Source organism: Bos indicus, chromosome 9 (assembly GCF_029378745.1).
Source record: "Bos indicus isolate NIAB-ARS_2022 breed Sahiwal x Tharparkar chromosome 9, NIAB-ARS_B.indTharparkar_mat_pri_1.0, whole genome shotgun sequence".
NCBI lineage: Eukaryota > Metazoa > Chordata > Mammalia > Artiodactyla > Bovidae > Bos > Bos indicus.
Genome location: NC_091768.1, coordinates 102,542,308 through 102,568,481, shown reverse-complemented (window position 1 = coordinate 102,568,481; position 26,174 = coordinate 102,542,308). Strand labels below are relative to the sequence as shown.

At 51.5% G+C, this 26,174-nt stretch overlaps 1 long non-coding RNA gene across 2 annotated transcripts; it reads left to right on the top strand.

Annotated features, from left to right (window-relative positions):
• The first annotated feature begins 6,551 nt into the window (after window positions 1–6,551).
• LOC109564120 (uncharacterized) lies at window positions 6,552–25,724 on the top strand. Of its 2 annotated transcripts, XR_011568582.1 has the most exons (3): window positions 6,576–7,154; window positions 9,033–9,141; window positions 24,820–25,724. It is a non-coding gene; the product is annotated as an uncharacterized lncRNA (long non-coding RNA). The 2 variants fall into 2 exon arrangements; XR_011568581.1 differs by lacking the exon at window positions 24,820–25,724 and having other exon boundaries at window positions 6,552–7,154; window positions 9,033–17,343.
• Window positions 25,725–26,174: the final 450 nt, after the last annotated feature.

The following is a 26,174-nucleotide window of genomic DNA, read 5'->3' as shown; positions in this document are numbered from 1 at the left end:
CTCCCTCTCCTCACCAGTGTGTATTTAACACTTTCATACATTGAAGGAAATCCTTGAACAAGCTGGGGAGAGACGCCACGTCAGAAGATTTAATGTCACTCTGATGTTGCTCATCCGCGTGCACTCAGAAATGTTCAGTTCCTTGTATCCAACCACCTATTACACGTCCGTGTTTTTATGTTTCGACTCGGAGAGAATTTAATAAAAACGGCTAGTTTGGTGGACAAGTGTTCAGCTCCCTTGCTACGACTGATTCCCTCGAGGGAAGGGGCCCGTGGGCTTTGGTTGTCTGAAGTCCCTTGTTACGACTGATTCCCTCGAGGGAAGGGGCCCGTGGGCTTTGGTTGTCTGAAGCCCCTTGCTCTGGCATCTTTCTTCTCAGTTCTGTCTATCCACAGGACCTGAATTTAATCAAAGGTGGTGAGCAACAGTGGTTTCTGGTTCTCAAAGCTCAGGAAATGTATTTCATTTCCTTTGGAGGTAGATCAGTCTTACCAAAACAAGGGGTGGCTTTATGATCACCAGCCAAGCTCAGCAGTGGAATCTTAAACAAACAAGAACCTAATACGCTATGGGTCACACGGCCCACTTTTTAAAGAAGGCATTGCGGTTACAATTTTTTAAAAAGCAACTGGAATTTTTATGGTCCTTTATTCAAAACAGTAGTTACATCACCATGTCCCCTATCTGCTATTTCTTGAAGACATTTATAAGACAGTGATGAAACAGGTGATCCAACTTCTCACACGGGAGATCAGATCACATGTAGACTTTGAGTGGCAAAATTGTAAAAAACCTTAGCGATGATCACAGATAGAGGCTACATAATTAAATCCCAGTTTCTGCTGGGATTGGTATTTAATAAGTCAACTAAAAAGTAATAATCATCGTTACTAAAACACTTTTTAGAATTACTTGTCCTTTTTTATAAAACAAATTCAAATAGACTCACTTGCCCCTCCTCCAAATTTTTTTAGTAGTGTATATCCTTTGGTTATTTTACTTGTATTTCTTCACTTCCTTCCATAGAAACAAATTTCTTGTTTAAACACCTCCATTGTTAGTAGCGACCTTTATTTCACATGTTCCAACAGTCGTTGCTGTGTTTTTGCCATTCTGAAAAATAAACCCAGAATTCCAGGAAATCAGCAGAGAAGAGAAGCCCTTCCATGCATGCAGGTCGACCTCGTTGCAGGAGGGTCTGGTTCTATACTTACAAGCTCCCAAATCTCCCTCTTTTCTTTGTAAATCAAATGATATTTTGCATATAAAGAGGTTCAGTTCTGTTCAGTCGCTCAGTTGTGTCCGACTCCTTGTTGTAAAAACCTGTAGAGGATTCTTTGGAAGAGCAAATACTCTTTTTTTTTTTTTTAATGTGGGTTTAATGTTGTTGCTGTTGTTATTCAGTCGCTCAGTCGTGTCCAGCTCTTTGTGACCCCTTGGTCTGCAGCACGCCAGGCTCCCCTGTCCTTCACTATCTCCCAGAGTTTGCTCAGATTCATGTCCTTTGAGTCAGTGATGCCACCCAACCATCTCATCCTCTGTCGCCTTCTTCTCCTCCCGCCCTCAGTCTTTCCCAACATCGGGGTCTTTTCCAATAAGTCAATTCTTCGAATCAGGTGGCCTAGGTTTTGGAGCTTCGGCTTTAGCATCACTGATTGGAAGAATATTCATTCTTCCAATGAATATTCAGGGTTGATCTCCTTTAGGATGGACTGGTTGGATCTCCATGCAGTCCAAGCAACTCTCAAGAGTCTTCTCCAGCACCACAGTTCAGAAGCATTTCAGGTGCTGAGCTTTCTTTGTGACCCAGTAAAGCCGCCTCTTCATTCGCCTGTGCGTGCCCTTCTGTGACGTTTCTCGTGCTCTCTGGGAAAGGAGGCACCCGTGCTGGGCTTGTCCTCCTCCGTTTCCATCATCAGACGCTTCCACCGGGCAACGGTATCTTTTACAGATGCTCTTCCAAGAGTATAGTGTCCAAACCCCAAACTCCAGACTTGTGTTCGAGGATTGGTCTGAAAATAAACCAAATATTTAAAATCCAGAGGAGCTGGGATGTGAATCTCCACAAATACAGCCACAGGTGTTGCTACCTCGGGGTGAAGCATCAAGCGCAAGGTGAAGTGGTCTCGGTTTCAATGCAGTGGGAATTCTACCCTGAGACTGCGTCCCCTGAGTGTCCCACCAAACTTCTGCCCGTATTCCGTGATTTCTGAAACAGACTATGCTATGCGAAGTCACTTCAGTCGTGTCCGACTCTGTGCGACCCCATAGACAGCAGCCCACCAGGCTCCCCCGTCCCTGGGATTCTCCAGGCAAGAACACTGGAGTGGGTTGCCATTTCCTTCTCCAATGCATGAAAGTGAAAAGTGAAAGTGAAGTCGCTCAGTCCTGTCCGACCCTCAGCGACCCCATGGACTGCAGGCTTCCAGGCTCCTCCATCCATGGGACTCTCCAGGCAAGAGTACTGGAGTGGGGTGCCATCGCCTTCTCCGCTGAAACAGACTAGAGGTTCTTACTGTCACACAGTAGGTGAACGTGGTTTCTGGACAGACGTTTCTGCAGCCCATCTTTTTTGTTCTCTGGTCCAGCAGCAACTTTCCCACTGCATCTCCTTGATTTCCATCTGGGTTCCTTGTCCTGCTCCAGCCATCATCTCTGGGGAAGCGAGGGTGTGATTGCTGACTGCTCCACGAAGCTGCAGGACGGACAGTCCCTCCCTACACAAGCCCGGGGGCCTCATGGACTTTCAGACGTTGAGAAAGCGCCTGGTATTCTTACTCGATCTGCCAAGGTCAGACCGATTCTCCTTGTGTTCTCGAAGATAAATAACCGAGGCACGACAGGTAAGCAACCTGCTCCATAAATCAAGGCTCGTTGCTGATCAATACTCCTGTTGATGCAGAATCCAGACCATCAGAAAGAGAGGGGGCGTGGCTAACTGCGGTACAAAGATGATGGTGTCGGTGAGGAGGCCCCAGAGCCGTCTGCCGTGAAGCTGGCAGGGAGGGCTTGGCCACGCCCACCTGTGGGTCTTCACAGAGCTGGCCGGACAGATGCCCCGGGCATATACACTGCACTGAGGTACATTTTTGAGATTGTGATGATGTTTCTGAATCATCGAATTCTATGAGATTAAACAATTTTTAGTGTCTTATTAGAGTATTTAACAAATCCTTACAGCTTAATTACAATGCAGGAGACCCGGGTTCGATCCCTGGGTCGGGAAGGTCCCCTGGAGAAGGAAATGGCAATCCACTCCAGTACCATTGCCTGGAAAATCCCACGGACAGAGGAGCCTGGTAGGCTACAGTCCATGGGGTCGCAAAGAGTCGGTCACGACTGAGCGACGTCACTTTCACTTCCACTTTACAGCTTCATAGTTAGGGACCCTTGCAGCATTTAGGATGACTTTTTACTCAACACCAAACTTGTTGATGCAAAATTTAACAAGGATTCAAATGAGATTTTTTTTCACTACAGGAATTACTTGAACATTCAAGTCTTAAGACTCTCAGGAGTTGTCTTTAATCCACAACTCTCCCCCACGAAAATAATTTATTTCTGAATTGAAGGAAGCTCAGTGACATTTTTGCACTTCAGTCATGGTCCACTAACTGCACCTCATGAACACGGATGCCCGCTGAGCCCGCTGGCGCCTGAAGGGCGGCTGCGTTCTTTCACGTTTATGACTTGGGATGATCCTGGATACATCAGTTATAATGATACCCAGAAAGTAGGTGCATTTATTTTGGAAACAAAATCAGTGACTCCAGATAGAACATTTACTAATTTTGACTGTCTCAAACAGAAACAAAAATTATGGGTCACCTTTAGGGTATTTTTATTGCGGCGAAACTGACCCATGAAATTGTTCGTTCAAATTACTTTATGTGTGCTGTAGAAGGGGCTTCCCAGGTGGTACTTGTGGTAAAGAACTCACCTGCCAATGCCGGAGACGTAAAAAGACACGGGTTCGATCCCTGGGTTGACAACATTCTCTGGAGGAGGGCATGGCAAATCACTCCAGTATTATTGCCTGGAGAATCCCACGGACACAGGAGCCTGGTGGTCTGCAGTCCATGGGGTCACAAAGAGCTGGATGCGACTGAGCGCAGCACAGCACGCAGTGCAGGGGACAGAATGAAAGGAGACTGTTTATGAACGAGGGCCTCATCTCAGGTTCAGAATCTCTGACAGCGATGATCTGGACACATTTCCCGGGCTGGAGGTGGGACGAGGATTCAGTAGGAGGCAGCTGGACCCCCGTGGGGCGTGGACACTGAGAAAGCTCAGAAGTCACTGCTAAGCCTCCTCTTTGCTATGGTTACAGAAAATAAGAGCCTATTTTGAGAATTACAGTAATTTGGGGGAAATGTTTAAGGTAAAGGGAAATAAATTGCCCTTCTAAAAAAAGAATCTTACAGCGAATCAGGAACCAATTTACAAACCATCATAGCAGCTAACACCCAAGAGAACTTCCTCCAGCAGCGCAGCTCCATCTAAGTAGACAGAGTCATCCCGTGGGCTGGAGAGAGAAGGTTCGGGGAGGCTGAGCCGGGCTGCGAGGGGAGAGACGAGGAAGGCAGAGAGCTGAGAAATACAGGAGAGACGTAACCTGGGCAGAGGCTGAGAACGAGGGGGGCCCACTGACCTGAAAAGTCAGGTTTCTGGAGGAAGCTTGCAATGTAACACTGGAAATGGCAATTCTCCTAAAATCCATCTATCATTTTAATGAAAACCCAAGCAAACTCCCACCGGGGTATTTTGTGGGTCTTTACAAGCTGTTTCTAAGAAAAAAGAATTATGAAATATTAAAGGTCCAGGAATAGTCAACACATGCAGGGAGAGGGGCCCCGACTACCAGACACCAGTATTTATTATGAAGCTGATGAAAGGACACGACTCAGAGACTGACCGACATTGTGGGGAAGACAGTGTGGAAACTGGAAATCCACAGCTATAGGAGCTTAGGGTCCTCGTGGTTCAGAGAAAGAAGAGAGTCCTGAGCAGAGATTATTCCTGTGGAAAAACTAATGACCTTGGATCCCTAGTTTACAGGGTCTATAAAGCAATTCCAGGTGGTTTAGGACACGTCTAGAGCAAATCCTTTAAGGCTTTCGTGCAACATACAGGTGTATTTCTTTCTTCCTATCCTGGGGGTAAGGAAGAAATTCCAGGTGGTTTAGGACACGTCTAGGGCAAATCCTTTAAGGCTTTCGTGCAACACGTAGGTGTATTTCTTTCTTCCTATCCTGGGGGTAAGGAAGAAATTCTTATATAAGACTCAACAACAACAACAAAATATATTTGATTATATGAAAATTGGAAGGTCTGTTCATCTTAAAGCCACATCGAGAAAGAACACACAGACTACAAAGGAAGAAAATATTCTCTGTGCACTTGAACTGAGAATCAGTGTCAAGAATATATAAAGAACTAAAAGCAATAGTAAAATGATAACCCAGTAGGAAAAAAGTAGTGGCAAAGCTCTGCCAAGCATTTCAGAGCAGAGACAACACAACATTCAGCGAGGACATTGAGAGGTCGCCGCCCTCATTAGTGGTCAGAGAACCACACACCACAGTGTCTGATTCATGGGTGGGTGGAGGGGCAGGGGAGGGACTGCTCGAGAATTTTTGTGAGCTGCGTGAGTTCCAGGTTCCCAGCTGCTGCGGTTTAGAGACTAAACTCTAGTAAGGAGTGACTTAAAAACAGCTCTTGAAACATACAGAACACAGGCAACAAAATCGGAACCAAACATTCCTCCTCACACACACACACACACACACACACACACACACACACCCTGCTAACGCTGTTGGATGAACACATCAGGAGAACCACAGACAAGACTCAGGACAGCCTTGCCTGTAGCTGGGCAGCTGGGGGTGGAGAGCAGAGGGGTGGGGACGGGGGAACACAGATGTGAGCTGCAGTGTGGCAGTCCTCTGCTCCAGTCGTATATGTCTTGGGTGTTAATCAAATAACTAACACCAAATGAATAAATAAAATACAAGACGGCTGGAGAGACAAGCGTGAACGGAAGGCAGGAAAATGTCATGACTCAGGGGCAACGGTTAGTTCCATTGTATGAACTTGAATTCTACTTAAAAACACACCAAAGAAACAAAAACACATTGATGCCAGAATTGACAGCACGTGAAGACGTCTGCTGGCTCTCGGCAGGGTCTTGGGGAGCCAGTTCCAAGCTGGAGGCATCCAGGAACCCTGCTGGGAGATGCTGGGAGAAGCAGAGGCAAAGGCGTTTTGTATGAGCCCGGCCTGCCGTCCATCCAAGGCAAGTCACCACCCTGATCCAGTAAGGCTGATGCCCCTGTGAAAGTGGATGTCTGGACGCAGGGGGAGGACGGTGAGAAGACCCTGGGCTCTTGGACTCCAGGCCTGCAGGCTGGGAGAAGAGACATTTCAGTGTTTGAGCCCCTCCCATCCGTAGCATTTTGTCAGGCAGCAGCAGCATCCTGAGCTGACTTACACGGTCACACCTCGTGACGTCACCACAGGGGCGGGGCCTTACAGCTGGTAGTGTGAGCTCCCTGCCACCGCCCCCTGGTGACTGAAGGTGGAAGTTACCTCTTTTCAGGGATGTCAGCCCTGCGGTTTGCAGGCTGGGCCCCAGGCCACGCAGGGGCTAAGTGTCACATGGGGATCTGAGCCGGGTCTGCACCTCCAGGTCCCAGCTGGCTTCGCTCCGACAGTCTGGGGTTGTTTCCTGAGACCGGCGGGGAAGTGCTGGTGCCTGGGCAGGGGGAGGGCAGTGGGGGAGGGACGCAGAGGCAAGGCTGAGGTTCTCCTCCAGGCCCTGGTGGTCTCTCTCAGCCCAGCCACGGCTTCTGGACCCTCTGGATCCCAATTCAGAGTCCACTGCTGGTGGTCTCTGCCCCTCTCCCCCACGGCTCATCCTGGGAACCCTGTTCAGATGGACCCAAACTTCCAGGGACGGTCAGGGCCAGCCGGACCTCCGACTGTTCCCTCGGGCGGGTGAGCACAGCCTGTGACCTGTGACCTGTGACCATAGGAGCTTCCTCCCACACCGGGAAGCCCGCCTTGCTTTCCGCAGTGGAAGTTTATAGCTCTCCAGACCTTCTCTCTCAAGCTCGAGTCTCCAGACTACAATCCCCGTCTCCAGGAGGGTGAGTTAATTTAGCCTGACGCTCTCTTTTTACCTTCCTTTTTTGGTTGGCTAACTTTTTCAACTAGGTCACTGCCTCAGAAGTCATTGGGCGGATCAAATGCAGCAAAAGCCAGCAATTAGTCAGGAGCTTAACCACTGTCCTGTGAATTGTGCTAAAAATCCATTGCTTCCTTCACTGTTTTGAAGACTCTGTGTTGCTGACAATGATGTGCTCGTTGTCATCCAAGCCTGTGCTGAAAGTATATCTGAAAAAAGGTTTTCATTTGTACTAGCTTTGTTTATATAGCCCAGACGCTAAATAAAACTTTAGACTTGAAAGATCTACGTTTTTCAGTGACTTGCATATCGTGTTCTGGAATATCTGAATTGGCTCCAACCACCTTTCTGTGGACTTTGTAACTTAGCCGTGTTTGTTCATGGAATTCTTCTCTTAACTAAATTCCCCAAACCCTGGCCCTCCTCTCAAAACTGCATTTTTCCTCCTTTTGGGGCTTTAAAACACGCATCATAGCTCTGAACAGATTTTCCCTGATACCTGTAAGAACTGCTATTTTCGCAGCAGGAGGAGCCTGGACTTGGCTTCACACTCCAGCAGAGCAGGCTCCATTCCTTTCTGCCTGCTGGGCCGCCTCCTCCCTGGCCTCACCCTCTGCCTTTGAACTCCAGACGTCCTTCTGAGGCTTGGCCTCCCCGGCTGAGCCTGGGCTTCCGGTCAGGGAAGTGCAGAGCCGCACCCTTTGGGTATTTACTGCAATTCTGGTTACAAGCACAAAGAGCTAGGAAAGCCTCGACTCCGAGCCTGAGCCACGTCTTTGTACTTTGCTGGGTCTCGAATCCCTGTTACTTAGAACGGCAAGCATTTTGCTGTGAGGAACCAGCCTTCCCCTATTTAACGAGCAATGAGATGCTTCCCGGGTGGGTCAGGTGTTAAAGAATCTGCCTGCAGTGCGAGAGACCTGGGCTCGATCCCTGGGTCACGAAGATCCCCTGTAGAAGGGAATGGCCACCCACTGCAGTATTCTCGCCTGGAGAATCCCATGGACAGAGGAGCTTGGAGGGCTATGATCCATGGGGTCACAAACAGCTGGACACACGACATGAAAATAGGAATTTTTGACCTTTGCTAACATTGAACAGATGGTGCGTTCCAAAGTGAGATGACTGGGTACAGAGAAGGATGAACAAGAAAGGCAGCCAGGGGTCAGGAGTGGGGTGCCCTCCTCCTTGGGGGGAGGGTGCATCCCCTCCAGCTTCGTCCAAGGACAGCCTTAGGGAGGACCACATATTCCTTGACAGGTCACTGGGCCTCGTGTCTGATCCCATCTGGGAACTTAGGATGAGGCCAGGCAGGGCAGCAAACCTGAATGGGGGTGAAGTCACGGTTCTCGGGACAGCAGCCTTCCTGGGGCCAGCTGAGCTTTTGAGGTGCAGACTCCGGGACGCTGGGTGTGTGCTCGTGTGTCGTGCACGCCCGCGTGCGAGTGCACGCTCACATGTGTCAGTGAGGAGGGCACAGGGGTGGGAGATAGGCTCGTGGACAGGACACGGCCGCGTGACTGTGGGCCTTCCCAGCTCCCATCCAGCGTGACTGCTGCAGGGGCCCCGGGGCAGCCACAGAAGTGACCACCGTGGCGTCTTGCCACACAGTCACACCCCCCACGTCTCTGGAGGCCAGAAGTCTGAAGCCAGGGGGTGAGCAGGGCCAAGCTCCCTCCAGAGGCCCTGTGGAGGAGCCCTCTGCCTCTTGCAGGCCCTGGCGGTGGCCGCAGTCCCCGACCCAGGACGCACCCCACCCATCCCTGTCTGCATCTCCACGCACTATCTTCCCTGTGCCCCTGTGGCTTGAACTCTCCTCTCCTTTTTTTTTTTTTAACAGCCACCAGCTGCTGGATTAAGAGCCCACCCAAATCCAGGACTTCCTCTCGACATCCCTAACTTAGTGACCTCAGTGAGGGCGCCATCTCCAACTGAGGTCAGAGTCACAGGTACTGGGAGTTAAGACCTGGGCACATCTTTGGGGGAGCACGAGCCGACCTGCCGAGAATGCCTGGGGCTGAGCGAGAGGGGCGGACGAAGTCCCGGTGACTCAGGGTGGGGAACTGCCAGAGTCCGTGTGTCGCAGTGCTCAGCGCTCTGACAGCGAATCCCGTTAGTGGGCTCACAGTGGGCCCCAGGACCTGGGGGTGAGGAGGGGCCTACGGCAGCAGGTGGGGGAGGACCGAACATGGGACCCTTGGGACGCGGCCACTCCCGTGGACGCAGGGCCGCAGCTGGAGTCCTGGGCGCCGTGTTGTGCCTCCCGTGGCGGGGCCCCCCGTTCTTCCTGACTGTCTGCATCTCCACCCCTTCCTCCTAGCGCCGGCTCCCTGCTCCTGGCAGGGACTCCACTGGGGATTCCAGTCTGAGGAAGTCACCTGGTTTTCAGGGGAAGATACACTTTGTATTCTAAACCTCAGCAGCGGCCGGACCTCACTCAGGACACCCTGGTCCTGCAGGAGCACGTGCTGCCGAGATGCCATCAGGGGCCCTGCCCTGGGACCGTGAGCCTTCTGCTGCCACCACGCAGGGCGTGGAGGGCTGTTCTCGAGGGGAGGGTCTGGAACGCTGCCCTTGGCCGTGTGCTCATCCGCGTCTTCTCCTTCGGTCGTCCTCAGAGCAGGACACGACTGGATTCAACATGCCGCGTCTCTGTCGGCTGCCAGGGCTCTGGGGGTGTGGAGGGTGAGCACTCACGCCCAGGGTAGAAGGCACTCGAAGCGCCAGATGGGCTCTGGGCCAAGTGCCCGCTTCTGCTCTGATCCCCCCTTCTCCAGGTCGGATGACGAGACACCAGTCCTCAGTGGGCCGGCCTTCCGGCAGGCTTGGTCACAAGAGAGTCATGGGTCTGCCAGGTTTCGCTGGCATCGGGTCTCACAAAGTGCGGTCTCCTTTTCCTGCAGACACGCCAGGGCTCTCTGTCCCCACTGCTGTCGTCTGGGGGTGGCAGTGACCCATCTGTGGGGCTGGGTCTGTGCTTTTCCCAAAGTGCTTTCCCACAGAGTTCCCCAAATAACCCTCGACTGCCCTGTGAGTGCGGTAGAGCTCCTAGTGTGTTTACTTCAGTATGTAGATGTTAGAGTTCCATCCCTGGGAAGATCCCCCGGAGTAGGAAATGGCAACCCACTCCAGTGTTCTTGCCTGGAGGAGCCCGTGGATGGAGGAGCCTGGCAGGGTACGGTCCATGGGGTCATTAAGAGTGAGACGCGATTGAAGCAACTTTGCACAGATATTAGAAACTTGCTTAAATTTCCCTAGATTTCCACAGAAGTCATTCTGTTGGTCCCAGAAGCTGGGTGGATTTATTTCTGAAAAACCGGTGAATTCCTGTAACATGAGACCTTTGTACGTTTCGTTTCCTTACCGGCAGTCGTAGGAGGGAAGGAAGGCACGATGTCTCGTGGTCACGTGACGTAACCTCAGAGGAAGTGGCTCCTCCCGTGCGCAGGCTGGTGTGGGGAGCGTTTCCTGCCCCTGCGGCAGTGCCGTGAGCCACGCAGGCTGTGAGCCACGCAGGCTGTGGTGTTATCAGCCCCGGTTCTATTAGCTGCGCCTCTAATAGAACTCAGGGAGAGAGGCGATTTGGGTTCCCATCTGTGCTGTGAAGTTAGCAGCTCTCACGGCCATGTGTTACACTATGCTCTTTTCTCCTGTGAATATATGTTCACAGATACATGTGTATGTGTGTGCATGTGTATCTACATGAACACACACATTTTCTTTCCTCAGCTTTACCACTTTCCGCTCTTTTCTTACAAAAGTTGCAATCGCTTACTGATAACGGGTCCTTTCTCTGTGAGATCTGTTCTGCGTGCTGTGTGCTTAACACGCACGCCGTCAGAACCAGTCATTTCTTTTACGCGTGATTCCACTGATCACAGCTAGGGCTGCAGGCTGCCCGAGAACATCGCAAAGTTTCCCAAGATGATAAAGCTCAGGCAGTCGAATGACCAGCCAGAGACTCCTTTCCTTGGCCCTTGCAGGGCTGGCTTCAGTTCTACACAGCCCTGCGTTCCAAGGCGTGTGCTGTGACCTCGCCTGGGTATCACGCTGACCCACAGATCCAGCTTTCCCCGGAGACCTCCTACCTCTTTCCACATCCTGCTCCCCCCAACCCCCGGCCCACCTCCTTCTCGGCAAAGTGCTGCTCTGCACGAGGACCCACGTGCCATTCCCGTGGGGGTCTCAGGGCAGGTGTGCTTGGCCTGGAACCACCAGGCCCTTCTGTTGAGATCTGGATGCCGCAGGAGGGTGTTGACTTGGAAACTCTTTTCTTAAGGCCAATCTGGTTTTTTCGGGCCTGACGATCACCGGGCCAGCTTCTCCTGCACCGGCTCAGGGATCATCATCAACAGAGCAGGGTTGGAGCGCACTCCTGGATTGTTGAGATTCTAGGAAAATGCGGGATTTGCCCATGCGATGCAATTAGTAATTCCACAGAATGATGAAAGCTGCATGAGGAAAAAGAGAACCACCAATAATTATGGTCCGAGCTGTAATCTTCAAAGATGTTGAATGGAAGCTGAAGGAGAATATCTAAGACAGCGTGTGCGGAGCAGTGAATCACAGCTGGTAGTTGGGGAAATCGTGGTAAAATTTAAAACCAAAAGTCCCCGGGGAGCCTGTGGTCATCTAAGACACTTTGTCAAAACCCAGTGGAAGCAACACAATACATCTAAGTACCACGTGAAGGTCCAGCTAATTTTTTTATAGGTGTGTGCCACAGAGAAGGAAACCGAACAAAATCTACCCTCAGGTTGTACAGGAGGAAAATTCACAGTGCTTTTTTCTTCAAACATGTGCCAGCACTTCTCACGTTCCAGGCTCTGTGCTGGCTGCTGGCATTAAGTCCATCCTCCGAGCCAGCCATGGTCTCTGCACCTGTGAGTCCTGGATCCCACGGAGAAGATTCACCAGAAACACACGTGGAGAGGAATCCACACCATGGAGGAGGTGACACGCTGCTGAGACGTGGAGAAGAGGGTCGTTGCAGATGGCGGGGATGGTGGAGGGGAGGGCAAGAGTAAGCAGATTCCTGAGCTCTGGAGTGAGCCCAAAGTGAAGAGAAGCTGGTTTTCTGGATACAGACAGAATGCGAGGATTTATGTTCACGACGGGAGAGGTGTGCTATCAGAGCCTGACTGAAATAGACAGCGTAAGACAGCCACACGGCTCCTGGCCCTCGGGAGACACCCCGCGGACTGAAGAGCTGAATCCTTGAACAGGGTCAGGAAGGACTAAGAAGAACTCGTTAGCAATAGATTTATGACGACCTACTGACGACCTACCGATGGTGCTGGAGAGAGCCGGGCAGGTGCCCCAGCTCCTGAGGTCAGGGTCACGGGCCCCAAGCTTGTCCTCACCTGTGGGGCCTTAAGAGCAGGGCTCTTGGCCTCGAAGGGGGACTTGACTCTCTGCGGAGCTGGTCTGCCTGTGGCCCTGTAGGACGGGACATGGCTGCCCTCCCGCCTGGCGAGATCCAGCACTGCCCTCTGCCTCACCATCTGGTCAAGAACTCCCAACCACTCCACAGGCATCATGCTGCCTCAGGCAAGAGCGTGGGGCTGGTTTCAGGATCTGGTGTCCTTTGAGTGCCCGGAGGTGAGGCGATAGCTGGAAAGAGCAGAGTCTGGAAGAAGAATCCCAGCAATACTTTTGCAGGACAGATACTAACGGAGTTTACTCCGTGCTAGGCTGGGTGTGTAATTGTTTCCAGGCCCAAGACCATCCTCCTGCTGAGCACACAACAGGCCAGTCAACAAAGACACAGGCGGTCGAGGCGAGAAATAGCAACTTCATTCGGAAAGCCAGCAGAGCAGACGGAGAAGATGGTGGACCTGTGTCCTGAAGATCCACCCTGCCTCTTTTATACTAAAAGAAGAGGGAGTTAAGTCCTGGTTCTGGGCAGCCCCTGGAGGGAATGTGTTATTAATAATTTCTTCTTCCTTCAGCTATTCACAGGTGGGCTGGTCAGGAAATTTCCTGTGAGCTAAAGATATTTTACTTCAACACCCAGGTATTGGAAGCAAGGTTCCCAGAGATGGGCCATTATGTAAAAGTTAAGCTTATAGACACCATCTGTTGAGTGTTCCCTGATGGCTCAGTGGCAAAGACTCTGACTTCAGTGCAGGAGATGCAGGAGACGCTGGTTTAGTCCCTGGGTCAGGACGATCCCCTGGAGAAGGAAATGACAACCCACTCCAGTACTCTTGCCTGGGAAATCCCGTGGCCAGAGGAGCCTGGAAGGCTGCAGTCCATAGTACCGCAGAGTCGGACACGACTGAAGGGACTTAGCCCGAGGAGGGTGTGGAGCCTCCCGCAGGCTTGAGCTGGGGTGCGTGCGGGACATGATTTCTTTGTCCTTCTGTCGACATGAGGTGCAGGGATTGTTGACAGAACGCAAGCCCTTTCCCCCCAGTGAAAATCCATCTTTCAGATTATAACAATTTTCTACCTGGTAACAAAAACGTCCACATGCCTCAAAACACGTAATGTGTGTGTTTCCTGAGCTGTTGCTTTTGTTTTTAGTCGCTCCTTCGTGTCCAACTCCTTGCGACCCACAGACTGCAGCCCGCCAGGCTCCTCTGTCCATGGGAGCTCCCAGGCAGGGATCCTGCAGTGGGTTGCCACTTCCTCCGCCAGGCGCCTGCATTAGAGGGGTGCAGAATGACTCCCCCAGCCCTTTTCTCTGACTCACTTCGTGGAGCAGACAGCCTGGTCCTCTCCTCCCCGGGGCTCAGTCAGCTATTGTTTCCCTGTCCTGAAAACACTCCCACCCCAGGCGCCGAGGGTTCCAGGCCAGGCAGGAAATAATTCATTGTCTGGTGCCTCAAAGCCACAATAATCCAAAACATGACTTGCTTTTCAATACCGACTCCGCGCCTGTCAGGAGTCGCTGTGCGTTTGGGCGCAGAGGCTGTCGGGAGGGAAGGCGGCGATGCAGGCGGGATCCTGCGTCAGGAGGTGGAGTGACGACGCAGGAAACGGGCGAGGGGCCTTCTGTCCCCCGGGGGGTGGGGTGGGGGGCAGGGCTGGCAGACACAGCGGCACAGTGGTTTCTGTCTGAGCGTCAGCTCTTAAACCCTCCGCGAGGCACCCGGTGGATGCCCAGCTTCTTACCTTGCTCAACACGTATTTCCCATTTGTGTTTGTACAGCGCATATGCTTAGCTGCTGGTGGGACCCCATGACTGCATGCCATGTTTTTTTTTCCATTTATCTCACAGGCAGATTTCATGTTTTTGAAGGACTCTGCTTCCCTGTCAATTTTAACGATGTTATTGCTTCAGTCCACCGTAGCTGGTGAATCTGCAATGACTCAGGGGTTAAGACTAAGCTCATCATCCAGGGAGCGTTCAGTAACGGGGAAGGGTGCAGCATCCTTGACCTTGAAGGCGGTCCATCAGCTGCCGCCCCGCCCTCCGGGGAGGATGGAGCCGCTTCCCCCCACCCCCTCCCAGACAGGAGTGCCTCCCGATGCCGCTGTCTAATCTGCCTTTTCTTACATCAGATTCACCTCCCTTGCTACCTTGTTTTCCTCTGGCTTTCCGTTGCCTAGGATACCAAATAGGGCCGTGGCAGGGGCTGAGTGAGGGCGGGGGGCTGCGTGTTCTCCGGGGCTCGCCAGGTGGAAGGGGGGGGCCGCCTCTTTATCCGACAAGAATTTCTGCAGCCGCCGGCAGCCTCATTAGGGCTTTCCCATGCCACCTCACAGAGGACGGCAGGCGCAGACAGAAGTGAGATGCTAACCCGCTGTACCCTTTGTCCAGGCCCGGCGGACCTCCTGGTTGAAGCATGCATAATTCAGAGCAGCTGGTTCAGTGCATGGTGCTCCCCTTAAAGAAAGGGTGGCCCTGGGGAGGAGGGGTCGAGGGACAGAGGCTGGTCTAATTAGGAAGACCCAGTTGGGCTTAATATTTACGTAAGGCAGAGCTAAAAATTTCTCAGGTTGTTGAGAAAGGGAGAAAGTAAGAATTTAACCTCTCAGAGCAGCAAGATAAGTGGAAGGGAAGTGCTTTTTAGTTTTCACGGCATTTCGCCTCTGAAACAGTCTTTGGCGGGTATGGTCAGAACACAGACTTTGATGCACACGTGGGCTAAGGCTGCCTCTTTTAGAAAGATTTCTGAAATCATCAGCGCTTTTTCCCGGGACCTGGTCAGGTCGCATTATCTCATGGGATTCACAGGACCATTTCGTCCCTGTTTTCCTGAGAGCAGACCAGGCTGATGGAGCTGTGGTCACGGCCTCCCGATCCTGCAGACCCTGCCAGGGACCCAGGCAGGCGTGCCCCTCTGTCCTGCTTCAAGCCGCTCGCCCGTCGGCTGGCCCTGGGGATGCCCACCAGAGCAAGCCAGAGGCCCGGCCGGCCTTGTCACCAGTTTCCTGCTCATCACCTTCAACCTCCGTAATTCAAAGAACCGTGCAGGAAAAGGGAAATAAGAAAAAGAATTCTGGTCCAAAATTCTGTAGTAATTCTAGTGTCATGCAACGGCAAGGATGTGTGTGTTTTCCATCTCAAGAATTCAGTGGAAGGTGGGGCTCCTCTGCTGGTCCTGTGGGTAAGAATCCACCTTGCAACGCAGGGGATTCGAGTTTGATTCCTGGTCGGGGAACTAGGACCCCACATGGCCAGGTGCAACTAAGCCCAAATGCCCCAGGTCCTGAGCCTGTGCTCTCTGGAGCCAGTCCACAGCAAAAGCTGAGCCCCGGAGCCGCAGCTGGAGAAAGAAGCCTGCCTGCCACAGCGAAGAGCCCGCCCTCAGCAGCAAAAGATCTGGCGTGCGGCAAGGGAGGGCCCGAGGGCCGCAACCAAGACCCAGGCCGCCAGATAGACACATGAAGTTGTACAAGCCACATTCCATCCAGAGAAAAAGGATGCAGCAGAAGGTGACTTTGCTCCTGGAACAGGGTGTCCCCATTTCTGATTCTTCTAGTCGTTCTTAAAACCCTCGACCCTCAGAGTCACCTGTGACTCCTGACTGCGCGGTGGGGTCTCGCCCTGCGATGGGGCCTGAGGGGGTGCTGGGGGTCAGGTACACCTGCACACGCGTGCACACACGCACACAAGCACACACACACAAGTACACACACACATAAGCACACATACACAAGTACACACACACAAGTACATACACACAAATATATACATGCAAACACAAATATACACAAAAAATACACACACACACAAGTACACACACACACAAGTACATACACACAAATATATACATGCAAACACAAATATACACAAAAAACACATACACACACAAGTACACACACAAATATACACACACACACAAGTACACACACACACAAATACACACACACAAGTACACACACAAATATATACATACAAATATATACATGCAAACACAAATATACACAAAACACACACACACACACAAGTACACACACAAATATATACATGCAAACACAAATATACACAAAAAATACACACACACACAAGTACACACACACACAAGTACACACACAAATATATACATGCAAACACAAATATACACAAAAAATACACACACACACAAGTACACACACACACAAGTACACACACACACAAATATATACATGCAAACACAAATATACACAAAAAATACACACACACACAAGTACACACACACAAATATACACATACAAACACAAATATACACAAAAAACACATACACACAAACACACACAGAAACATGCACACACACATACATACACGTGTGCTTTTTGTGTGGGGTGTGGGGTGTGGATTTCATCAAACCTATGGATCAGTTGGGAGGAATTATTAACTCATTCAACCCGTGAACACTGTCTGTTTCTATCTCTTCGTTTGTTGAAATCATCTATTGTCTCTTTCAGCTATGTACTGTATTTTCATTTTCTTAGGTCTTGCACTTATTTTGTTGAAGTTCTCCGTAAGCATGTTTTTTGTGCTTTTATGCAAGATTTTTTTTAATTTTTCCCAATTTTTACGTTGCTAATGTGTGTAAATATAATGGACTTGTGTTGGTATTGTTGGCGTCCTACAATTTTGTTCAATTACTCCATACCTCGGGAAGGTTTCTGCGGCAATTCCTTACAATTTTCTATGTACTTAGTCATGTCATTTGCAAATAAAGGCAGATTTTAGGCTGCCTTACCAGTGTGTGTAAGTTGTATTTCCATTCTTGGCTTAGCTCACTGGCTCGTGCAGCCTTGAACAGAACTGGGAGGGACACATATTCCTGCCTGGTTCACAGTCTTAGGGAGAAAAGGGTCTTCATGGTGACCCTCAGGGAAGGCCACTGGTCACCCGCCCTGTGACACTGCCCCCTCCAGGCCCGGCGCAACTCCACGCCCTCATCTGGGCCCGTGTGCAGGGCCTGGGGCTGCAAACACCACACCGCGCTCGCAGCTGGGGGGACCCCCCACACAGGTGGAGCTGGAGACGACAGGCACGCTCTATCTCAGTTGCGTCTACGTGAGCTTCCATCCTGCAGACAAAGCCACGGTGAGGTGGCTGAGCAGGGCTGTGGGATGCCTGGGCATTGTGGCTGTTTGGGGGAGGTCCGCATGGGAGGCTCTGGGGGTCCAGACTCCCTCACCTGCATGCAGTCGGCCGACGCACCAGGCACCTTGAGGGATCCCTTTCCTCGCCTGTGGCCCGGCCAGGACAGCACCCCAGCAGTCTGAGGACTGAGCGACTTCCTGTGGGGACACGCCTAGGAGTGTGCACGCACACGTTAGCTGTTCCTGCAAAGGAAGCACGCGTGTTTCCCAAACTCATCAGACCAATACAGCCTATTTTTATGAATGTCTTCTGAAACTAATGTTTCTTGGAACGTATTTTTGAAAAATCTGTGCAGTGGAAAAACAATGGATTTTGGACTTAGACTCTAAATCTATGGGGAATTTTCTTTCATTCTTGGTGTGGGTGGTGTATTTCACTGAGTAATTTATTTGTTTTCAAACAGAGTGCATGGGAGGTAAAATATCTTTCTTTTACTCTCAAAGTTAAACAACAATTTGGCTGACTGTTAGGTTCTCATACTCTTTCCCTCGGGCTTCCCAGGTGGAGCCATAGTGGTAAAGAATCTGCCTGTCAATGCAGATGTAAGAGACATGTGTTCGATCCCTAGGTCGGAAAGATCCCCTGGAGGAGGGGATGCCAATACTCTTTCTCTCAAATTCCCTATCCTAACTGCTTTTTAAACTTATTTGTTCAGTTGCTAAGATGTGTCCGACTCTTTGTGACCCCATGGACCACAGCATGCCAGGCCTCCCTGTCCATCACCAACTCCTGGAGTTTACTCAAACTCATGTCCTTTGAGTCAGTGATGCCATCCAACCATCTCATCCTCTGTCATCCCCTTCTCCTGCCTTCAATCTTTCCCAGCATCAGGGTCTTTTCCAATGAGTCAGTTCTTCGCATCAGGTGGCCAAAGTATTGGAGCTTCAGCATCAGCATCAGTCCTTCCAGTGAATATTCAGGGTTGATTTCTTTTTATGATTGACTGGTTTGATTTCCTTGTTGTTCAAGGGACTCTCAAGAGACAAATTTCCTATACTAACCACTTTTTAAATTTAGTGTCACAATAAGGGCCTTGGTCTGGAGAGGCCAGATTCTTCCTCAGTATGATTCTTCTTCATAAATCACTTTCCGCCACACAGGAATTGTAGCATTTCCTTCTACACAGTCAAGAGAATTGACCAGTTTGCATTTATATGTGTATTCTGCGCACCCCTAGTGGAGGGGTTCAGGAACGTTCCTGTTACACTTTTGGCTACGGCTCCCCAGGCCTGGCACACCTTTGTGAGTCAGTTATTTTCACGCTAACGCTTTGTAACAAGCTGCCCCGACCTCCACGGCTGCAGCCAGGCCCACGTGTTCCCCACGCACCAGTCAGCGCGGACTCCAGCTGCAGGGCTGAGGTCAGAGGGGCCTCGGCTCACGTGCTCTCCTGTGACCCGTTGCGGGGCCGTGTGCCTCTCCTCCTGGCTATGGAAGACGTTCGGAGCAGAGTGAGTCTTCCGAGCAAAAGTGACTAACAGGATGGGGACACGCTCTCCCTCTAGCCGGGCAGGTCCAGAGTCCGCGCTGGGGCTGTGGGGCAGGCAGGGCAGGCACCAGCGGTGACTGGAACACTTTCCTGGTTAAAGTCACTGTGCCCCTCGCTCTGGGTTTCGAAAAATCCCTCTGTTCCTAATCTCTCTCTCCCGCCTCTCTAGCCTTAATGCTAGGCAAGTTATGTATGAGAGTCTTCTAATTCAGTAGTCTGGTTTTAAGCATAAAAGCAGGAGTAAAAATAACCTATAAACCAGGGAGAATCATTCAATGTCACTGATGATCAAAGAAATGCAAATAACAACCCACAGAATAGGACTGTCCACTGGATCCGAGGTGCTGGGGGGCCTGAGCTGCCTCCCACACTGCCGGTGGAGGTGTCGGGCCCTCAGGCTGAAGCTGAATCAGGAAGAAGGGACCCGCGTCCCTGACAGCTCCAGATGCTGGAGGCCCCACCCCGACCCCGTCCAAGCCACCGGGTCGGTGCTGCTGAACTTCCAATGCGCGGTGGCACCGAGCTTTCCCCTTTTATGCTGAGACTCAGCTGTCCAGTGGGCCGGCCACTTGTCAGGTGAAAGCGGCTCATGCAAGCTGTGACAAACCGCGAGAGCGAAATACACACCAGGTTAGAGATACAACAACAAAAACATCTTGTCATTAGAGTCATAGTGGTTCCATGTCAAAACGATGAGCTTTGGATATTTGAGTTACATAAAATTTGCCATTAAAATTAATTGCAGCTATTTATTATTTTTTTAATGTGACTCCTAGGAAGTATACTATTATATATGTAGTTTGCATTAAATTTCTACCAGACCTTATATTTCTACAGCTGTCTGTATTATATGCGACACTGGAGGCTACCGGACACCATATCAATACTCTACTGGACGTTACTGCCTTAAAGTCATTTAGGTTTAGACAAAGGCTTCGCCCTAAGTTTTATTGTTCTTAAAAAACAAAAATAATTGTATTATGCATATCTATTTGGCCTTTTATTTTCCTTTACTTGACCTTCTGTTGTATTTTATCTTATAATTCTTAGTCTTTTTTACAATGATGTATTTATTTTTATCTCTGGTTTATTTTAAATGGAAAAGAGGAAATTACACCTCAGAGAGAGACTGTTGGTGTTCAAAAAGGGTCGCTAGTACTTTTTAAAAATTCCTCCCGTTTCCACCAAGGACTTTCCGGCACAGAGGGGCTGCGTCTCCTCCCGTGAGGACGACCCCCATGTTCAGCCTCAGGGTTTTAGCACCCCAGCAAGCCCTCTGCCTGCCCGTCTCACAGGAGGACTTTGCAGGCCCTAATGGGGACTCCTAGGAAACTTGGACTGTGTCCTGACTGCTTAGCTGTGCCTCCATGCAGGAGTTCCTGGGGCTGCACCACTGCCCTCGATGGCTGGGACCCCCAGGGACCCCGGGGGGCTGGCCGAGGCCGCGCCAGGTCAGAGCAGGGAGCCTGCTTCTCCAGGCCCACCGACGTGGCTCGCATCCTCCCACCTTGCCCCCCCCAGAGGCCCCCTCCTGGCTCACTGACCACCGTGGGTGGTGGGCAGTGACTCCATTCTCAGACCCCTGGCCGACCTCCCTGTGTGGGCTGGGCCCCCACCTGGCCTCCGGCTCTAGGACAGGAGGGATGTCATGCAGGGCAGGAAGCACCCTGCTCCCCTGAGCTCCTTCTCGGCAGCCTGGGTGGGACACACGGATCCAGCACAAGCCAGGTGCTCTGGAGGGTACAGGGTCACTGGGAGCACAGGGGACTTCAGCTTCCCTGTCTCTGAGCCCACATCCTCTGGGACCACGAATCCCTCCTTGGGCAAGTCTAAGCCCCTGCATCATCCCAGCCTCCGCTTGGGTGCAAAAGCACCTTTGGGGGAGGGTCTGCGGTCTGCCGTCGCCTCTGGGGGAGGGTCTGCGCTCTGCGGGCGGGATGGCGCTTTTGTCAGCAGGAGCTTGAGAAAAGGCCGGGGGCTCTGGGGCGGGGGACGTGGGGCCCAGGAACTGGCGAGGTTTCCACTCATTCACAACCCAGTCTCCACAGCCCTGAACACACAAAGCCAGCGGAACAACCACAATGGAACAGGACGCAACTGGGGCCCCTGTTAGATGTGCGCTAAGGATGCAAAGTCCATGCGTTTCCTTTTGATCCAGGAGCGCACATTCCCCAGTCCTAGACAGGAAGGAAACCGCGTGCTGAGGCGGTCTTAGGAGAAAAGAGGGGCGGGGCACTGGCCCCAGGACAGTGGCCTGCCCACCGCTAGGGGACGGGAAGGACAGCAGAGTCCTGAGGAGACGCGTGCAGTCAGGCGTGAGCACACGAGGGGACCTCGTACTGATTGACACGGCCCCGGCACAGGTCAGCGGGGAAGGTGCAGTCATTCGTAGGTGGGGTCAGGGAAAGAGGCGCAGAGGTGGAGAAGGAACCAGCCTCGCCCTTCCTCGGCCCATACACAGAAGGAAACGTCAGACAACCCCAGACACCAACGTGCAGGGAAATGCTCTGAGTCCTGCAGAGGGAAGAGCAGCAAGTGTTCTTGCTGGAAAGAAAAGTGAAAGTGAAGTCGCTCAGTCGTGTCTGACTCTTTGCAACCCCATGGACTGTAACCTACCCCGCTCCTCCGTCCATGGGATTTTCCAGGCAAGAGTACTGGAGTGGGTTGCCATTCCCTTCTCCAGAGGATCTTCCCAACCCAGGGATCTTGGAGAGAAAAGAGATTTTACATAAGATCCCCAAGATCCAAACCACAGGCGGTAACACTGAAGGCTTGATGGCATCATAGTTACACAGGAGGCAGGGGCAGAGTTAGCACGTGGATGGCAGCAGAAGGAAAACAGCTGAGAACTAACACGTCCAGGGGAACACTTGCCAATCAGCAATATGACCATCAGCTTGAGAGAAAAATTGGCACGTTCTGCACAGTTTTAACAAAGAGGAAGCAACCTCAGCAGCCACCAGCAGGTGAGATGTTCAGTCCCTCCCACATTCAGAGAAAAGCACATGGGATGACCCATGAGCACCAGGATTGGCACAAATGCAGCTCGTTGATGGAGTCACAGCGGTGGGTCAAGACACTGTCCCCGAGACCGGCAACGCCTCCTGGCACAGACTCTGGGGAGCCTTGTCCACCTCCGCAAGGATGCCCTCATTAGCAGGGAGCTCGGGGGGCAGAGGGGAAGTCACGGCGTCTGTGAATGACGGGCACGTTACAGGGTTCCAGGAATGGGTTACAGTAACAGGCAGCAGCACGGAGAGAGCTTTTCCAATGCATTTTATTGAAGTTGACTTATGACATGTTAGTTTCTGCTGTACAACACAGGGATTCAGTTATACATATATACGTTCTTCTTTAAAGTCTTTTCCATCACAGCGTATCCCAGGGCACTGAATGTAGTTCCCTGAGCTGCCATAGGACCCTGCTGTCTACCCATCCTGTATATAATAGCGCGTATCTGCCAACCCCAGACTCCCAATCCTTCCCTCGAGAGATTTCAAAGCACAGCATGAGTGGGAAAAAGCAAGACGCTGACTGATACTTAAAGTACAATATAATTTATGTAAATTAAAAGACCTGAAGACAAGATAGAGTGTATTACACGTTCAGGGGCCCACACGCGTCTGAAGGTATCAAGCAGAGTAGCTGGGGCCCACGACAGGGAAGGGGATGAGAGCAAGGGCAGAGTGTGGAGGAAAATAATGAAACAGCACTGCTCACAGCATGTCAGGATGATCCTGAGTGTTTTGTGGGTATTATGTTGAATTCCTATAGCTTTTACTTGGCAGGAATTATGGAAATGGGAACAGATACAGAGTTCAGTGAGAAAATGTGTTTTCCTGTAGGAAATTGTTTGAAGAACGTATTTAAATAAAAATCTTAGGTTCGTCAGAGGAGGACATTCAAAACCTTCTCAGAGGACATAAAAAACCCCTCATGCTTGGTGTGCTTGATTAAAAACTAGGTCACGGTGGGTTTGAAGACGTTTTCGGACGTTCTCCTTTGACTGGAAGTCTCGTGGGAGTGCAGCCACCTGGGCTGTGGGGACCTGGGAGCCACGGGGAGCCAGTGGATTGGGAACACGGAGATGGAGGCAGTTCAAGGTCTTAGGGGCGGGCCGAGTGGTCACGTGGGTCCCTTAGTCGGCAGGAGGAAAGCCTCCTCTCACCTGTTTTTTAATTTTTGCTTTTGTTTTGCTTTGTTTGGACTTCCCTTGTAGCTCAGCTGGTAAAGAATCCGCCTGCAATGCAGGAGACCCCGGTTCGATTCCTGGGTTGGGAATATCCTCTGGAGAAGGGATAGGCTACCCAACTTCAGTCTTCTTGGGCTCCCCTGGTGGCTCAGCTGGTAAAGAATCCGCCTGCAGTGCAGGAGAACCTGGTTTGATCCCTAGATCAGGAAGATCCCCTGCAGAAGGGAAAGGCTACTCACTCCAGTATTCTGGCCTGGAGAATTCCATGGACTATACAGTCCACGGGGTCGCAAAGAGTCGGAGGCGACTGAGTGCCTTTCACTTTGCTTTGTTTTTTTACTGTTAAGTTAGCACAACAGTAAGAAGCTGGGACTATACTGGGAAAATAAAGACGTGAATGGAAGCAGCCGCTGATGTCCTCCTGGAAGCCCTGCTAGGAGCCCCTGATGTATTTGCTTTGAGAAAATGTCCACTCCTAAGTAAAAATTAAGGAGGGAGGGAACAACATTCTCCACTGAAACTCGTTCCTCGTGGAGAACCACGTCTGCCTTGGCTGGAGGGACTCAGGCCCTGGGAAGAGCCCCTCCGAGGGGTTGGGGGTGCTGGACCCAGCTCCCGGGCGGGGGCGGGGGCAGGCTGGCTCGCCAGGGGGGCGTCTGCAGGGGCCCCGTGAGGACACCAAGGCCGGGGGTCCCCTCCGCGTCCGCTCTGACCTGGAAAGTAGGAGACCCGACTGCCTCCGCCGCCCCCCGACCCGTCGACGCCACGCTCTGGTCCTGGGGCTTGGTGAGGGCCCGGGGCCTGGAGACGGGGGCCACCGTGAGGCTGCCGTGATAGAGGGACCCCGGGCTCTGACGCCCGTGGAGGGGCCGTGGCTCTGCAGCACTGCAGCGAGAGGCCTCGCCCCTTACAGGCCGCCTGGGGGACCTCGCACCCTCGCCAGCCGCTCTGTCGTGGCCCCTGCGGGCCCCTCCGGGGCCCGGAGCCCCCACCCCACCGGGCTGGAGAGCGCAGCGGGGGCTCACCGTCCTGTGCGGAAGCACCAGCCCCTCCCTCTCCGAGCTCGGCACCCAGGCTGCTCTCACCGGCAGGAGAGCGGGGTCCCCGCCCACCGCGCCCCCAGGCCCGCCTCCAGCGGCCCGCGGCTCCCCAGGGTCCCCCAGCCCCCACCCCATCCCCACCCGCTCCCCATCCCAAGAGCTCCCTCTTTAGTCCAGGGTGTGTTTCATCCCAAAACGCACCGGGAGAGAAGCCGTCAAAGGGCTTGAAAGGAGAAGGAATATGATGGCCTTTAAAACGAGAGACTTCTGGCTCTTCTTTAGGAAAAGTGGGAGCAGAGGCGCCAGCGGCGGAGTGTGGGAGGGAAGATCTGCCTGTCTTAATCCAACTCTTTCCAGCAGCCGGAGGAGCCGCCCGAAAACAGCCGGAAATGAAGACATGCAGGAGAACAGAGCAACATCTCCAGCCCACGGAAACATCCTAGAGCCTGAGTGCTGATGACCAGCAGGGAAGACGAGAACAAACACCTCTGAACAACACGTCACAGCTTCAGGCTTTTGGGAAAAGCGTTTGTGGCTTTCATCGTCTTTCCTTTGACCAAGGTGCTAGCTGGCTGCTGCTGCTGCTGCTGCTAAGTCGCTTCAGTCGTGTCCAACTCTGTGCGACCCCATAGACGGCAGCCCACCAGGCTCCCCCATCCCTGGGATTCTCCAGGCAAGAACACTGGAGTGGGTTGCCATTTCCTTCTCCAATGCATGAAAGTGAAAAGTGAAAGGGAAGTCGCTCAGTCGTGTCCGACTAGTTGACTAGTAATACAATAAATGTGTGCTTTAGCGGTAAACTTCCTTGCTTTTCGCAAATGGGGCATTTGAATGAAGGCTTAAAATTAATAACAATTCAGAGCTGAAGCCAAGTTATGGATTCTGTATAAATATGAATCGTTGTAAGGAAATGTTTTCTACTTTAAAATCATATGTCAGGAATTAGAGCCTAAAGGAAATGCTGACAGTTTATATATGTTAAAACATTTCAAGTAATTGGTTCATTCTTTGTGAAGATAAAACAAAGAATGCGGTGAGTCTGTATGACTTTAAATAATCTGGCCAATTGTTTTAAATGTAACTTTCAATAATTAATACATAAGCCTCCATGTTTACAATTAGTTTTAAGAAGCTCAGAACAAGTATGCTTGTTTTATTCTGAGATCAGCCAAACAAGAACTACTATTTAAATGATGTAATTAATCATAGAATGATGTAATAATAATTCCTTTGTAAAATAAAACAATTGCTAGTATGTTAAATCAGTTACGTGCACTGGCATTTGTTTCAAGGTGTTGACATTAATAATATGGGAAAAGTAAGGGGCAGACACATCTGTCAAAACTACGTAGGGGTTTTGGAAAGAGCTTTTCATTCTCCAGGAAGATCCCCTGAAGGAGGAAACGCACTCATTTGCCTGGGAAATCCCATCAACAGAGGAGCCTGGCGGGCTGCAGTCCCTGGAGTCGCAAAGAGTCAGACACGACATAGGAGCAGTGACGAGTCGGACGCCCCGGGCCTGAGCATGGCCTTTCGCTCTCCGGTGAAGGAGCTGTTTCAGTCCGCTTGGGCAGCGGCAATGAAAACGCACAGGTTCAGGTCCCGAGTGAGGGGCCCTGAACTAGAGGCTTCTCTAGTTGGTAAAGAATCCATCTGCAATTTGGCTGCCTTTGACTGTCTGGTGGGCCCACTTGCTGGTTCGTAGCCAGGTC